Genomic DNA, 17,779 nt, shown 5'->3' on the forward strand with positions numbered 1-17,779 from the left:
CCTGACTTCATTTTTATTTAAAAAAAACACCACATTGTTTTATTATTTTTTGTTTTGTAGGTTAAAATGTTTCATATATTGTGAACCTATGTTAACAATGCTGATCAATTAGATAATTTTTTTGTATTATTAATTAAGTTTATTTAATTGCATTTATAAGTACCAAATTGTTCAAGTGGGTCCAAAATTAGTCATAGTATAAATACGAATTAATTGTTTTTTTATTTCAGGCAAATTGATGCTCTTTAAATGTGTTCTGTTACAGACCAAAAAAACATGTTAATAAAGTTATTGTTTGTTAAATTGATATATATTTATTTCCTTCTCTTTTTTTGTTTTCATTAATGTTAATAAGGATCCAATGTCATGCAGAGGTGTACTTATAACAATATTTTTTAAACAAATAACACTAACTATAGTGTTTTATTTTTCCATAGTGGGCGGTTTAACAAAACATACTTGAGAAGCACCGCTCTATACAAAAGTAGCACTACAGTGTTTTCAGGAATTTTCTTCAAAAATGTTTGTTTTGAACTGAACTCGGGGGCCGGTATGGTGTCATAATTACCCCCAGCCGCCGGTTGAATAGCCTTACCAAACTCTTTTTTTTGTCGTTAGAATCATTACTCCCTTCTGCTGTCATGCAACGTATAGATCAGGGGTGTCAAACTCGTTTTTAGTGAGCGCCCCATTCTAGTTATGGCTACCCTGGAGAGGGCCGCTTGTAACGGTAAATATTTATAAATATACATATATAATAGCCTCGTTTGCATAGGCAGTTGTGTTTATTTACCAACAGATTGATGGCTAACTTGCTTTGAAATTGTAAGTCAAGGTGACTAGAAAATATTTATGTATTTATTTTTGATAACCCCACAAAAAAAAAATGCTTAGAATATTTTGTTGCATGACAGATAATAACTTTTACAAGATATGGGGTGCTCAAAAAAATGTATTCCCCTTTAAATCTCAATTTTTATTTATTCTACTTCTAAATCTATTAGGACGTGTTGGCGACAAACCCCAATATGCAGAGATGGCAGGCTTGATGCAGGAAAACATTACTTTTAATGTCAAAAATGAAACGCCGAAAAACAGGACTCAGAAACCAGGAAAGAGGCAAACTGGAAACGGCTAACAGGAACCAGCAAACAGGATACCAGGAAACAAGGAGAACTGGAGACCGTAACCGGTCCACAGCATACAATACTCCAACACTGACTGGAGGGCGAGGCAGGTATAAATAGTAGCCTGATTGGCAATTGCTACCAGGTGTGCCAGACTGCCAATCAGGGACAGGTGAGGGAAGCAAGCGCTCAGGGAGATGTGCCGGAAAGGGAACCAAAATAAGAACGCTGACGGAAATAAAACACTAACGCAGAGAATAACCCGAACATAACTAAACTGTCAGTGACAAGCCTGACAAAATTGATTAAACATTTTCGAGAATGGATACATTTATTTTAATTTTTTTTGGACCAAATATTCTGTTTTCTAAAGAATCCTTTTTTGGATTAAAAAAACACTAAATACATATTATTGCTCTCATTGTTATTATTGATACTTTTGTTGTGCAAATTTTAGTTTTTCCTATTTTGAGTATGATATTTTTATGTTTTCTCAATAGCTTTATAAATTTGTACCCTGATTCTACCCTGGTTTGCTCTATTGTCTTTAATTAGACTAACATTCTGGGATTTTTGTCAATAAAAATATAAAAAACTATTTTTTTTAAAAAGACGTTTTCAGGCCAACACTGTGCGTGAAAATAATAAGTCAGCAGCCAAGAGGAGCTTTTTATCATGATCCGTTAGCCGGGTCATGGTGTGATTTTTTTTTAGTAGGTCCTGAGTTCAATCCCGGGCTCGGGATCTTTCTGTGTGGAGTTTGCATGTTCTCCCCGTGACTGCGTGGGTTCCCTCCGGGTACTCCGGTTTCCTCCCACCTCCAAAGACATGCACCTGTGGATAGGGTGATTGGCAACACTAAATTGGCCCTAGTTTGTGAATGTGAGTGTGAATGTTGTCTGTCTATCTGTGTTGGCCCTGTGATGAGGAGGCAACTTGTCCAGGGTGTACCCCGCCTTCCGCCTGAATGCAGCTGAGATAGGCTCCAGCACCCCCCACAACCCCAAAAGGGACAAGCGGTAGAAAATGGATGGATGGAAAGTTGTTTCCTAGGTTTAGTCTGTTTCCTGGCTGCACCACCTTTCATTTTGTTTACTGTTGGTTTCCATGGGCACTGATTCTCCTCACCTGTTAAGAGTTTTGGTTAATCACTCCCCTTTATGGTTTTCAGTCCCCCCCAGCACTAGTGGCTGGTCAATGCTCTCTATATGCCACATTTACGTTTCTCCTGGTTTTCCACATCGCTCTAGTGTTTTTTCCTGCACTCTAGCATTTTTCGCTGTTCACCCTTGGTGACATTTTGGTTTTTGGCTCCAGCAACCGAGTTTTTGTCATTTCCGTCCTGCTTTCAAGAATGAAAGTCTCTATCCTACCTGCACGCTGCTCCTGCTTGTGTGTCTGCATTGGAGGGAACACGGCCATCGCACCATGCGCACCAATCGTAAGACTTTTGTTTTGAAAAGGTTTGAGTAAAATGTATATACCAAATAATGTATTACAAGAAACGTGTTGAATCCACCTGCCATCCCAAGAATCTGAATCGAAATGTGAGGTGCCTGAAGATTCACACCTCTGATATGCAGTAGTGTTGTAACGATACCAATACTTTGGTACCAGTACTACAATTATTTCAGTACTTTTCGGTACTTTTCTAAATAAAGGGTACCACAAAAAAATTGCATTATAGGCTTTATTTTAACAAAAAATCTTAGGGTACATTAAACATATGTTCCTTATTGCAGTTAAGTCCTTAAATAAAATAGTGAATATACAAGACAACTTTTAGTAGTAAGTAAACAAACAAAGACTCCTATTTAGTCTGCTGACGTATGCAGTAACATATTGTGTCATTTATCATTTTATTATTTTATCAACATTATTAAGGACAAGTGGTAGAACATGTATTATTAATCTACTTCATTTACTGTTAATATATGCTTACTTTCTCTTTTAACATGTTATGTCCATACTTTTGTTAAAATGTAATAATCACTTATTTTTCTGTTGTTTGATACTTCACATTAGTTTTGGATGATACCACAAATTTGGGTATTAATCCGATACCAAGTAGTTACAGGATCATGCATTGGTCATATTCAAAGTCCTCATGTGTCCAGGGGCGTAATTCCTGAGTTTATAAACATAATATAATTTTTTTTTAAATTAAAGATGTTGTGATGCCAAAAAATATCGACGTAATCATATTACCGGTAGTATTGACTAGATACGTGCCTGTACTTGGTATCATTACAGTGGAGATCAGGTGTAGATCCACCAATGGCGTTTGTTTACATTTTAAAGCCGGTGAGCTACGGTGTGTCGTGAAGCATGTTTAGCTATTCCTCGTCCAGCAGGGATGATACTTGTAAGAAACATACTTTATTTGTCACCATGGGGACCAGGATTAGTGACTTAGAAGTTGCTAAAACACTGTGGACGGCGGTTGGACGTTAGCTGCTAGCTAGCTAGCCATGTCTTAAAGCACCTCTTCCTGAGGGCGTTTCAGTATTATAACCTTTATCCTTAGTTTTTAAGCCAAAATGTGTCCGTTCTCCCTTTTCTGTCTACACACTGTGTCTGCTTGTAGGTACTCCGTGATTGTGCGCTGCCGAACATGCTCCTCTGCTCGTAAAACCAGCAATGACATGATGTGACGACGTAGGGGTGCGGGACCGGTACATTTCAGAGACAGTATGGTACCGAAAATGATTCATTAGTATCGCGGTACTATACTAATACCGGTACACCGTACAACCCTAATATGCAGTAGTTTTGTTTTCGGTCAAAATTAAGATTAAGATTAAAGATTAAAGTACCAATGATTGTCACACACACACTAGATGTGGTGAAATTTGTCCTCTGCATTTGTCCCATCCCCTTGGGGAGCAGTGGGCAGCAGCGGCGCCGCGCCCGGGAATCATTTTGGTGATTTAACCCCCAACTTCAACCCTTTGTTGCTGAGTGCCAAGCAGGGAGGTTATGGGTCCCATTTTTATAAAAAGAACTACAACATTTAGCCAGAAAATACTTTAATCAATTATTTCCAGTCTTTGGAGGGCCACTTGAAATGAAGTGGCGGGCCACATCTGGCCCCCCAGGCCTTGAGTTTGACACCTGCGGTATAGATTATGCCCACCGTGACAATAACCCTCAGGCAAACTGTGGAAACCCCATACATTAATGAGTTATACAAATCATTATAAAACCTTACCAATTATTAGCTTAGCTCTAATTAGGCCTATAAGCTGAGCATTTCCAAACACTGGCATGTTCCCTGACACCCCAGTGCTGTCCCGGAATAGAGAAGGAAATATGGAAACAATGAGGCAACGCCCGTCCTTAGATGAACGAGGCTCTCCCGTAATCCACTTGTTATTGCTTAAATGCTTGTAATTACTCATCTCTTTACATTGCATTCTCCCCTATTAGCGAGCCGTCTGCCCTCACCTCTCCGTCGTGTGCTGCCGTGGGATTGGCAGTCCTGGTGTCTGTTGTCATGGTTTTTCAGAGCCCATGCCAGATGTCATAGTTAACTTTGAGGTAGGGAAAAAAAGAGAGAGAGAGAGCGAGCGAGCGAGAGAGAATCATGCTAGAGGCTATTTTGTTGTCAGTGATTTAGATGAAACACAGAGATGTTAGAATGTTAGACTTGCCCCCACAAAGCGTCTCTTTTTCCTGCAGCTTTTTATTTTATTTTTGTGAGATAGTAAATTTACCTTGAGGGGGAACGCAGCCTTTTGCTCCGAAACACAAGCGCCTTGCAGAGAACAACATTTGAAAGCGGCGGCGTTAACAAGCAGTTATCACAGGAGAACACAGAAGTGAATTGATTCTACTTTAACGTGATCCAAAATGAAAAGACTGAGTGGATCTTTGCGTGGAACTTTGATATTTTGCCTGTGTGGGTGTGACTCGACATGTTTGTAAGAATATCATGCAAAATGTCAAATTATTCATTACAATACTGTCTGTAACCATTACCAAATATGAATTTAATAAATCTCTTTTTTTTTCTAGGAATGTATTTTGATTATATTTATTGAAAACCCTAATATTTAATTTTTTTATATTTTATTAATCAGTCCAACAAAATAATACACAATAATACAATCATAATACAATTCAAATTGCAAAACCAAACCCAGCCCAGCAACATTCAGAATAGCAATCAACAGAGCAATTGAGAGGACACACAAACATGACACAAAACAATCCAAAAGTAGTCAAACAAAAATGAATAATATCAACAACAGTATCAATATTGCCATTTTTTAAAAATAAAATAAAAACATTTAAAAAATGAACAATAGTGTCACAGTGGCTCACACTTGCATTGCATCTCATAAGCTTGATAAATGATAAATGGGTTGTACTTGCATAGCGCTTTTCTACCTTCAAGGTACTCAAAGCGCTTTGACAGTATTTCCACATTTACCCATTCACACACACATTCACACACTGATGGCGGGAGCTGCCATGCAAGGCGCTAACCAGCAGCCATCAGAGGCAAAGGGTGAAGTATCTTGCCCAAGGACACAACGGACGTGACTAGGAAGGTAGAAGGTGGGAATTGAACCCCAGTAACCAGCAACACTCCGATTGGTGCCACAGCCACTCTACCAACTTCGCCATTGTGTCCAATATTTTCAGCAAAGATAAAAATAAGTCATATTTTAGGTTCATTTAATAGTTAGAACAAATTTAAATAATGGATCCCATATTCCAATATATGTCTTGATCTCTGTATGTATGATGAGATTATCGCAGATCTTCAAGATGCAACCTTTTAAAACAATTTGAATAATAGGATTTTTGGTGGATTTAAAGATTCCTTTTTTATTTATAAATGAAATTGTAAATGGGTATTTGGCGGGTAGATTTTGAAATGTATTATATTGTATTTTGTATATTATATGATGATGTACATTTTAACTGTGGGTCCCTATCCATAAGTTGTGCTTCGAGGGATGACCTTTTTGCAGAACATACTCTGATACTAACAAAAGAAACAATAATGAAATACAAAACTGTCTGTCTGTAAATAAATACATACTATATGACTCATTATTATCTAAACTAAATGCATTTTGTTCTACTAATCTTCTAATGTAACTTTTAAGATGCAATAGTGATGTTATGTTTGCGAATGGGTCAAATCTTTTGAACGACTCTTTTAGGTGAACAATAAAAAATGATTCCCTGTTGGGAGCCATTGTTAAATCAAAATTGCACTACTACTTTTACTTTTGTACCAGGAAGGAGGAGACATTAGCGCCTGAAATTTATTAATATCATGTATTATATTACTATTTTTATTTTGCATGTGCATGGAAAGTGGTATATAAACATTTGACCGATTGATTGAAATATATATATTAGAAACTTATGCATTTAATTCTTATTTGTATATTTTTTGTCTGTATTGTTAAAACAATAGTGGATAATTGTAGTTTGCATGTACTTTATTTGTAGCATGCATTGTTTTTATTATGCCACCTTTTTTTTTAGTTAAGGGAAATTACGAAATAGTGTTGGCCGTATGGTACCACCTAATGGAATGTATACAATATAAACACAAGGCAAAATTAATTATAATAATGTTCCAGAATCATTTCTACCAACTTCTGTACCATAAAGGAGGAGATATTAGCCCCTGAAATGTGATATTATATTGAACTATATTTTTTTTATTTGTTTATTAGTATAAAGCACTTTGTGTTGCCACTTGCCTGTGCATTAAAATGTGCTATATAAATAATGGTCGATTGACTGATTAATTTTATTATAAATGTATCAGAAACATATACATTTAATGATTATTTGTTTATTTTTTCTGTATAGTTTAAATGATGACAAATGACAAAGTCAGTGCAACAAAAATATCCACTGACTTTGTTTGCAGCATATATTGCTTGATTATGCCACATTTTTTAGGTAGGGGGAAATACAAAAAAGTGATGGGTGTATTAAAATGTGTATAATAGAAACACAAGCCAAACTAAATTCTAATATGTTTTTAATCATTTTCACATATAGAGTAAATGTTGGTGCTACATGTAAATAAAAACAATTCTGAAATAAATATGATCTTATTACGGCTACCGTACAAGTCATAGTTTCATTGATATTCGAGTTATGTATTAACAGCAAGCCAGTCTTTTGTACGGCTCCAAAATGTCTAGCTTTTAAATCCTATCTCTACTGTGCAATACTCCAATGCAAGTAGGAATACAAATCATATTTTAACATTTAGTGAAAACAGTTCATTGTAACTCATCACTTTATGCAGATTGCTGTACAACTGTTTCAATGAGGTCACATACATGGTAATTATAACAATAATGGGAATCATAATAGTCTTAAAATACTTAAATCTTATTTTGAATAATACAGACTCCATACACACACACACACACACACACACACACACACACACACACACACACACACACACACACACACACACATATATATATATATATATATATATATATATATATATATATATATATATATATATATATATATATATATATATATATATATATATATGTATATATATATATATGTATATATATATATATATATATACATATATATATATATATATATATATATATATATATATATATATATGTATATGTGTGTGTGTGTGTGTGTATGTATGTATGTATATATATATATATATATATATATATATATATATATATATATATATATATATATATATATATATATATATATATATATATATATATATATATATATATATATGTGTGAATGTATGTATGTATATAAAAATATAAACACCTTCTGAATTACTTACATCTAACCTGTAATTACGTTTTGTAATATTTTAAAAAGGGATTGGATTGTTTCCACAGAGGCTTTATATCATAATTATATAGGCCAATTAAAATTTTGATGGGTTCTAAAATCCTACAGCGCAACACATTTGATTTACTGTAAATACATAGTGTATGTCTTTATAATGTAAATAAAGGTGATTTAAAATTAAGGGATTAAAACATTTATTTTTTTTGGCATAGCAGGAGGAGACTGATCAGACTCACAGATTTTTATTTAGGAAATAATTCATCACCTAACTTTTATTGGTTTAATTTATAGACGGGCAATTTCCAGCCGCAGCAGCAGCAGCAGTGTAGTAAACATCGTTAATCAAAATACATTATTGTAATGAAGCTGTTTTTAAAGGAAATAAAAACCTTTTCTTTGCGCATCTCTCTGTTGTTGCGATGAATAGGAGCGAAGTAGAATGTTGTATTCTTGTCAGCGCCCGCGAGGAATGAGGAGGAACATTTGAACGATGAGTTTAACAGATATGCTTAACCTGAAGGAAAGGTACATAACAGCATCTGGCACAGATGTATTCAAGGCGAGAAAGGAAAGCCTATTAAAACTGTCAATATTAAAACGGAATAGTTCAATGGGCGTGGGTTACTTTGCATCTCTTGATGGTATCTGCTCTCATGTCGGCTAATTTTAATGGCGGTAATGAAAGGCGTGAAGCCCTCCTCATTCACTTTGTGACAGCCCACCTCCCCGCTGCCCTCTTTTCTTCATGAGGGATCACCCACCGCCACTTCCCTCAGCACCATTTCCTAATGAAGGCCAACGTGTTAGATGACACATATAGTTGAATGTAAGTGAGCTCATTTAGGAGCATTACATTTGAATTTATCGGGGTGCTCCGAGGGGACAGCGAGGCCAGGACCGGGCAGCGGACTGAACACACCACTGACTTCTAATAGACAGTGGCTTCTTTCACACGGCCATCTTGCAAAATTGGCCTTAACTGTTCTCAATGTATTTCATTTCACACTAAGGCTGATACTACCGGATATTTTGATGGTCAACTAGTCGCGTTTTATGCTGCAGATTCCAATGTTGATCACCCATGAGTGCGATACGCCAATAACCAATATTTTGGTACCGGTACCAAAATAGGATACTTTTCGATACCTTTCGATACTTTTTTAAATAAAGGGGACCACAAAAATGGCATTATTGGCTTTATTTAAATAAAAAATCTTGAGGTACATTAAACATATGCTTTTTATCGCAATCGAACAACAATTTTGTCCTTAAATAAAATAGTGAACATACTAGACAACTTGTCTTTTAGTAGTAAGTAAACAAACAAAGACTCCTAACTAGTCTGCTGACGTATTCAGTAACATATTGTGTCATTTATCATTCTATTATTTTGTCAACATTATGAAGGACAAGCAGTAAAAATTGATTATTAATCCAATTGTTCATTTACTGTTAGTATCTGCCCCGCCGTCCGCCCGATTGTAGCTGAGATAGGCTCCAGCGCCCCCCGCAACCCCGAAGGGAATAAGCGGTAGAAAATGGATGGATGGATGGATCTGCTTATTTTCTGTTTTAACATGTTCTATCTACACTTCTGTTAAAATGTAATAATCACTAATTCTTCTGTCGTTTGATACTTTACATTAGTTTTGGATGATACCACAAATGTAGTAGTTACAGGATCATACATTGGTCGTATTCCAAGTCCTCATGTGTCCAGGGACGTATTTCCTGAGTTTATAAACATAATATGAATTTAAAAAAAAAAAAAAAAAAAGGTTGTGACGATAAAATTTTTTGATGTAATTAAAGTTGAAGTACCAATGATTGTCACACACACACTAGTCATAGTTTTATCGACTATTGTACTATGTATCATTACATTGGATGTCAGGTGTAGATCCACCCATGGCATTTGCTTACACTCAGGCGCGCTAGCTTTTGTTAACAGTGACACCGGTGAGTAGTGAAGCATGTTTAGCTATTCCTCGTCCTGCAGAGATGATACTTGTAAGAAACTTACTTTATTTGTCGCCATGGAGGCGAGGATTAGTGATTTAGAAGTAGCTAAAACACTGCCGACTGCGGATGGATGTTAGCTGCTAGCCAGCTAGCCATGTTTTAAATCACATCTTCCTGAGGGCATTTCAGTGTTATAGCTTCACCTTTATTGTTAGTTTTTAGGCCAAAATGCATCCATTCTCCCTTTTCTGTCTACACACTGTGTCTGCTTGTAAATCCTCTGGGATTGTGCGCTGCCGAACATGCTCCTCTGTTCGTAAAACCAGCAATGACATGACGTGAAGACGCGCCGTCATGAACCAGTACTTTTCAAACAGAGTATAGTACCGTTTTTGATTCATTAGTAACGCGATACTATACTAGTACCGGTATACTGTACAACCCTAACCGACACCGATCATATGCATTAATTATAATCTTTCTCGTTATATTTTTGGTTTAACATTATCAACACAATATTTGAATTACTTCCTTATTCATGTTTACTACACACAATTGTTTGATCAAATCCCAGTCAATGGTACACGATAATGAAACAAAAGCAGCAAGCTACTTATTTAAACAATTGTGTTTTTGCCCTTGAATTCCTCCTGTTTCCGGGGAACTATTACCAAAAACAACAAAAATTATATTTTCATAAAATTAAAATATCAGCCTAAGCCCTCTCGTATAAGCAATACACTGATACTACCCTTGGCATCAACACCACCAACTTATAGATCCATCCACCCTCCTGTGACAATGCTGACACATCAACAGTTGTTCTTATATGTTGTTCAAAGCTAGCTTGGTGGTTAGCTTAGCCATTGGTATGCCAGTGACAATAACATTTGATACTGATACCAAAGATACTGAGAAATGCAGTTTATTTTCCGTGATGGAAGTGACTATTATTGGCAGCTCCACACTGTGTATAGAGACACATAATTACTTGACTTTAATAAATGTATTTGTATTATTATTTGGTGCAGCCGGGCCGGAGCAAGAGCGGATAGAAAGAGAAAAAAAGGAAGACAGAAGGGGAAATTGTGGGGACAAGAAGGGAATAAGACAAAGAGACGACAAAAACAAACACAACAATAACAATAACAACAGAACAAAACATCAGCAAATAGGATATGTACAAATATGATGGTAAAAGTGATATCAAAAAAGCAGTTAGTGAAATAAATATTAATAACACAAAAATGACAATGAGCATTATTAGACTACAAATGGAGCAATACCATTACCAATAGAAATAGCACGATTGATAATGAATAATAACAATAATTTTCCTCTATTATCAACAGTACAATTGTTTCAAATGCAACAATACATACATGTAATGATAGTTTGAAATACAAAATAAAGCAGATAAATGGAGGGGAATAAAGAGAAGCAAACTCTATTAACCTTGTAGATTGTTATAGTAAGTCTAGGTTAAGCTTTGTCAGTGTGCCATGTGTTACCCAGGGAGAAGTAATTTGTAACTGTAACTAATTACTGGGGGGGCAGCACGGTGGCAGAGGGGTTAGTGCGTCTGCCTCACAATACGAAGGTCCTGAGTAGTCCTGGGTTCAATCCCGGGCTCGGGATCTTTCTGTGTGGAGTTTGCATGTTCTCCCCGTGACTGCGTGGGTTCCCTCCGGGTACTCCGGCTTCCTCCCACCTCCAAAGACATGCACCTGGGGATAGGTTGATTGGCAACACTAAATTGGCCCTAGTGTGTGAATGTGAGTGTGAATGTTGTCTGTCTATCTGTGTTGGCCCTGCGATGAGGTGGCGACTTGTCCAGGGTGTACCCCGCCTTCTGCCCGATTGTAGCTGAGATAGGCTCCAGCGCCCCCGGCGACCCCAAAAGGGATAAGCGGTAGAAAATGGATGGATGGATGGAACTAATTACTGTTTTAAGATAAGATGACCAGCACTGATCATGGCAAATATTACACTTCTCACTCTGATCCCTGCATTGCAAATAGGCTTTCGCACAATCGCTGTAGCAACTCTGTTTTGACAATTTGCCAGAAAATTGTCAAGCCAACTTTGGCCCAGACACTCCATGTCGATGCATAGCACACCGAACTGCACAAACGAAAAAAAGACAGACTTTAAGGGTAATGTTAAGACATTGACGGCAACCAAAGACATACACACAATTACGCTACGTCTGTCGACTATATGCCTTTATCTGTACTGTACATGTCTAGCTTTGTTTTTTTGGTGTTTGTTTTTCAAATATGGCGTGAAAGAAGGGAGAAGGGAGGAAAAAATTATCATCAATCCTGTTCCGAAGGCTCTTTTCATTCCCACAGCTTCAATCCAAACTCCATTGTTGCGGCGTTGTAATGTTTGCCTTGAGTGATTATTCCATTCCTGTAAACAGACTGTACCGTGTCACGGGTGTATAGAACGAGCTATTCAGCTGTAATGCCGCCTTTTAAAAATCATATCGTTTACCGAAAACATTTAAAAAAATGTGTCCGGAAACTGGTTTCGGGTATGATTCTACTTAAATATACAACTTAAAATGGGCAAACTGGCATTGGTATGCATGGGAACAACATCGGGGAATAGAAAAGCATACTTTTTGTACGGTATAATCCTGCGAGCTTTGCAGCAATGGTTCACTCTTAATGTACTTAAGTTGTGTTGCATCAATTAAACCCATTTTGTGCAGCCAGGAGAGCCCTGCGTTATCTGTAAATATTTGCATAGTGGGACAGAGTTGTAGTTGACACACTGTGGATTGCAGAAGACAAACAATACGTACCATCCGTCTCTCAGCCCACATGCATTTAGTAAACACTGTGCCTGGTTAAGAGGGATGTTGACAGAAAATCAAAAGCAATGTAGCCGTAGTGTGCTATAATGAGACTTAGCTCCACTTTACAAGCCCTCTTACAAAGATGTACGATTCGAGAACAATCAATCCCTTCGTGAGAGCTTGTTATGTTCTCCTATCATAGGAGCAATGTCTTTGTTCCTGCATGGCGCTGATTACACTTCCACTGTAAATGTAAGCGTCCTCGTCGTGGCGTTTAAACAAGAAAAGGGGCAATTGTTATTTATGAGACGACTCCTACCTTTTCCCCTTTTTCTTTGTCGGTTGACGTGCGAGTGTTTTGCTATGAAAATGCTGCAAAACAACCTGAAAACGTGTCGTTTCCCGCGATTGAATTGTGGCAGAGGAGTTTTAAATTGTATCTAAAGTTAAACAGATGCGCACTATATGCTGCAATTTACTTTATTGTACTTAGACTTAGACTTCCCTTTATTGTCGTTCAAATTTTAACTTTACAGTACGGATAAGAACGACATTTCGTTGCATTAGCTTGTTGTAGTGCAGGATAAAAGAGCAATAAGGTGCAGAGTAGTTTGCATTTACAAAAGAGGGTGCAGATATGAATACATTTTGCTGTAGAGATTAGGGTTGTACAGTATACCGGTATTAGTATAGTACCGCGATACCAATGAATCATATTCGGTACTATACCGCCTCTAAAAAGTACCGGTGGCCCCACGTCTCGCAATGTTGTAACTACTTCCAAATTACTAATCATTGTCTCCATGGGGACATATCAAGTACATTTAGTTCAAATATCATTCCTGTAAGGTGGGTGATGGCTATACATGCTTCACTACGCACCGGAATCATGACAATGGATGTGTCAAAAATAGCCTGTAGCTAACACAGACTAATCAAGACTCCATTATGCCCGATCGTGCACCATCAAAACGATCATCTTGACTTTGAACACACCACACTCAAGTGAATGAAGGTCATACTTACTCAACAGCCATACATGTCACACTTAGGGTCGCCGTATGAACAACGCCAACACTGTCATAAATATATGCCATATAGTGAAACCACACTAAACAACAATGACAAACACATTTTGGGAGCATATTTGTACCGCAACACAACATTCCTAGAATTCCTAGAATTCCCTGCAGCACCAACTCTTCCGGGACGCTACAGTATAAACAAACGCCATTAGTGGTTCTACACCTAACATCCACTGTAATGATACCATGTATCTAGTTGATACTACTATGATTACATCAATATTTTTAGCATCACAACATCTTTTGTTTTTAAAAAAAATTATATTATGTTTATAAACTTAGGAAATATGTCCCTGAACACATGAGGACTTTGAATATGACCAATGTATGATCCTGTAACTACTTGGTATCGGATCAATACCCAAATTTGCGGTATCATCCAAAACTAATGTAAAGTATCAAACAACATAAGAATAAGTGATTTTTAAATTTTAATAGAAGTGTAGATAGAACAGTAATAGAATGATAAATGACACAATATGTTACTGCATACATCAGCAGACTAATTAAGAGTCTTTGTTTTCTTACTTACTATTAAAAGACAAGTTGTCTAGTGTGTTCACTATTTTATTTAAGGACAAACTTGCAAAAAGAAACATATGTTTAATGTAACCCAATATTTTTTTGTTAAAATAAAGCCAATAATGACATTTTTTGCAATCCCCTTTATTTAGAAAAGTACCTAAATGTACCAACATATCGGTATCGGGACAACACTAGTACAGATAAATATATTGCACTTTTGCATATGCATCCACGTTTATGGATGTATGTTATATTGTCTTTATAGTCCAGCCAGTTAATCCGTTTTTTGGGGGAATTGATGGGAAGAAGCTGTTACAGAACCTGGAGGTTTTGCTACGGAGGCTGCTGAACCTCTTTCCAGAATCCAGCAGTGAAAACAGTCCTTGGTGGGAGTGGGAGGAGTCTCTACTGATTTTCTACTGGCAAACCATCTTGTTTACCATTGTAAAAGCAAAATTCTGCTAATTTCAGGTACAGTTTGTTTGCAAGACGTATAAAAGAAACGTCCAAAGTGCTTGTCGATTCTAAGTGTTCAAAATCGCATTTAATCAATCAATCATTGGAGCGCTATTATGGTTTCTCTGCAAGGCTTACGCCAGTGGCACAGCCTCTATTAGGCCCCATTTAGTTTTTTCCCGCAAATGACCGTTTAACCGTCTTTTCCAAACCCTGACGCCTCGCCTGTTATTACCGCCATTGTCTCCCCCTTAGTTGTATACACGTGTGAGTCTGGGCCCTTTAATACGCGGAGAGCTTTTCTTAGGCTCTCCTACGGGCACACTGGTCTGTGTTTACTCCTCAATCAGAATGCCTCCTTTCCACAAGTTTGACATGCCTTTTTGTTGCCATGGTAAGCCCTCCCTTAAAATATATATTTTTGCTTTTGGCCTGGATGTCTTTTTATCTCAGCGGTTTAGAGTCTGTTGCCCCTAGGGCCAGATTTAAATGTGTGTGGGTCTTCAAGGATTTTTTTTCTGCAGAAAAGCCGTTTGGATCGCAGCCTCACCGCCATACAAGTGCGACCGAATTGTGTCATTTCAGGTTTTTGAGCTATCGTTGGAACCAAAGGAAAGTCCAAAAGAGAAGCAAAAAACATAAGACAAAAGCTGATGAAAATGGACCCGATTGGATTATGTCAGACTTGGCATGCGTCCCGGTATGAGGGAAGTCTTCGTTCCGTCTTATCGCTCTGTGCCTTGCAGCTAAATGAATAAAAAAGGCATAGCGCAGCTAGCCTCCTTAAAACACAACAGCCTGATCATAACTGTAAATACCGCCTTTAACTGGTGTGGGCTCTGCTCGGTTTTTGCTCACAAAACAGAAATGACAGGGAGGGAAGAAAGCAATGATGAGATTGTGACAGAACTTTTCTTTTTAGGTCCCCGTAGGTACTAGGTCAAACTTTTTACCCTGACAGGTCCGTGTACCTTCCGTTCATTCTATTTCCAATTCTGAAACACAAATCAAAAAAATAAAATTAGGGCCATGTTTCGATTTGTAATATATATGGCAGATTTGAAAACAAACAAAAAGGGGTTGATTTTAATTCAAATGTTGCCATAAAATTGGATGTTGTGTTGTTTTCCTTTTTAAGGATTTTAATTTTTCCAGATTAACACAAACATTTAAAAAAATGTTCATCCAAAATGCAAAAATGCGTGTTTATCTGTGTGATGACAAATTGAACCGGAAGCAGTATTTTTGCTTTTCCTTTGCGTTTAGCATAATGATAACATATTTGTTCAGCAGGAGTCCTATTGTCATTTTAAAAAAGTGTCATTAAATAGTTGTCCAACTTTTGTTTCAGAAATGAAAACAGAAAAAATGGTCCGAAATTAGTTTTTTGATTTGCATTTCAAATAGAATGAACAGAAGGTACACAGACCGGAAACAACACCAAAAAAAAACAATTTTATGGCAATATTTTAATGAAAATCAACCCCTTTTTGTTTGTTTAAAAACCTGCCATATATAATAAAAATCAAAAAACGGCCCTAATTTTATTTTTTGATTTGTGTTTCAGAATTGGAAATAGAATGAACGGAAGGTCCACGGACCTGTGTACCAGACCCGTGTACCTTCCGTTCATTCTATTTCCAATTCTGAGATGCAAATCAAATGACAAAGTTAGGGCCGTTTTTCGATTTTTTTGCTATATATGGCAGATTTGAAAACAAACAAAAAAGGGTTGATTTTCATTAAAATATTGCCATACAATTGTATTTTGTGCTGTTTTCCTTTTAAAGATTTTTATTTTTCCAGATAAACACAAAAATCCAATTCATGTTAATCCAAATTCAAAAATGTGTGTTTATCTGTGTGATGACAAAATTAACTTGAAGCAGTATGTTAGCTTTTCCTTTGCGTTTAGCATGTTTTTAGCATAACGATAACATCTTTGTTCAGCAGACGTTATTTTTTTTAAAATTTCATTTTATTTATTTATTTATTTATTTATTTGTTTGTTTTTTTATTTATTTATTTATTTATTTATTTATTTTTTTTATTTAAATTGATTTTATTTTATTTATTAATTATTGTCGTTCTAAAAAAGGGTAATTCAATAGTTGTCCAAATTTTGTTTCAGAAATGAAAATAGAAAAAATGGCCCGGAATTAGATTTTTGATTTGCATTTAAGAATTGGAAATGGAATGAACGGAAGGTACACAGAACTAAAATACTGCTTCCGGTTCAATTTGTCATCACACAGATAAACATGCATTTTTGCATTTTGGATGAACATACCGGTATATTCGATTTTTGTGTTTATCTGGAAAAATACAAATCCATAAAAGGAAAACAAAATCCAATTTTATGGCAATATTTTAATGAAAATCAACCCTTTTTTGTTTGTTTTAAAATCTGCCATATATAATAAAAATAAAAAAGTAAGGCTCCACTTTTCCAAAATGCACTAGCTTGGTGCTATTTTACACAGGTTTTTCCAAATACATGGTACTGATTAGTATTAGCGATTTTATATGGCAATTTCAACACCTCCAAATTTGATAATGAAAAATACAACTTAGATGAGCGTTAAAATCAAACGGCTGACGTGTTAAAAAAAAATACAACACTTGCAGTACAAACACTTTAAGACTAGACAGGCACATTCAGCTTCATGGCAAAGACTACTTTCTAGGTAAGGCAAAACACCAATACACTACTGCCATCTAACATGCAAAGTGCACTATATAATACTTGCAAATGACACTCAGAAATGTAGTAAGAAAACACGATATAACAACTGGATAGCACATGTATCAAAGTGAGCTCAATGTTAAATGTTACATTGAAAAAATAGATTGGAATTAACACACACAAAAGTACTAAGAATTGGTACTGTTGAGTACCGGTATTGATTGGTACTGTATCGTTTCAAATGGGAAATGTACCCATCCCTACTAATAACAATATAATAATAATAATAATAATA

The sequence above is a fragment of the Entelurus aequoreus genome, linkage group LG06, assembly GCF_033978785.1.
Source record: "Entelurus aequoreus isolate RoL-2023_Sb linkage group LG06, RoL_Eaeq_v1.1, whole genome shotgun sequence".
Taxonomy (NCBI): domain Eukaryota; kingdom Metazoa; phylum Chordata; class Actinopteri; order Syngnathiformes; family Syngnathidae; genus Entelurus; species Entelurus aequoreus.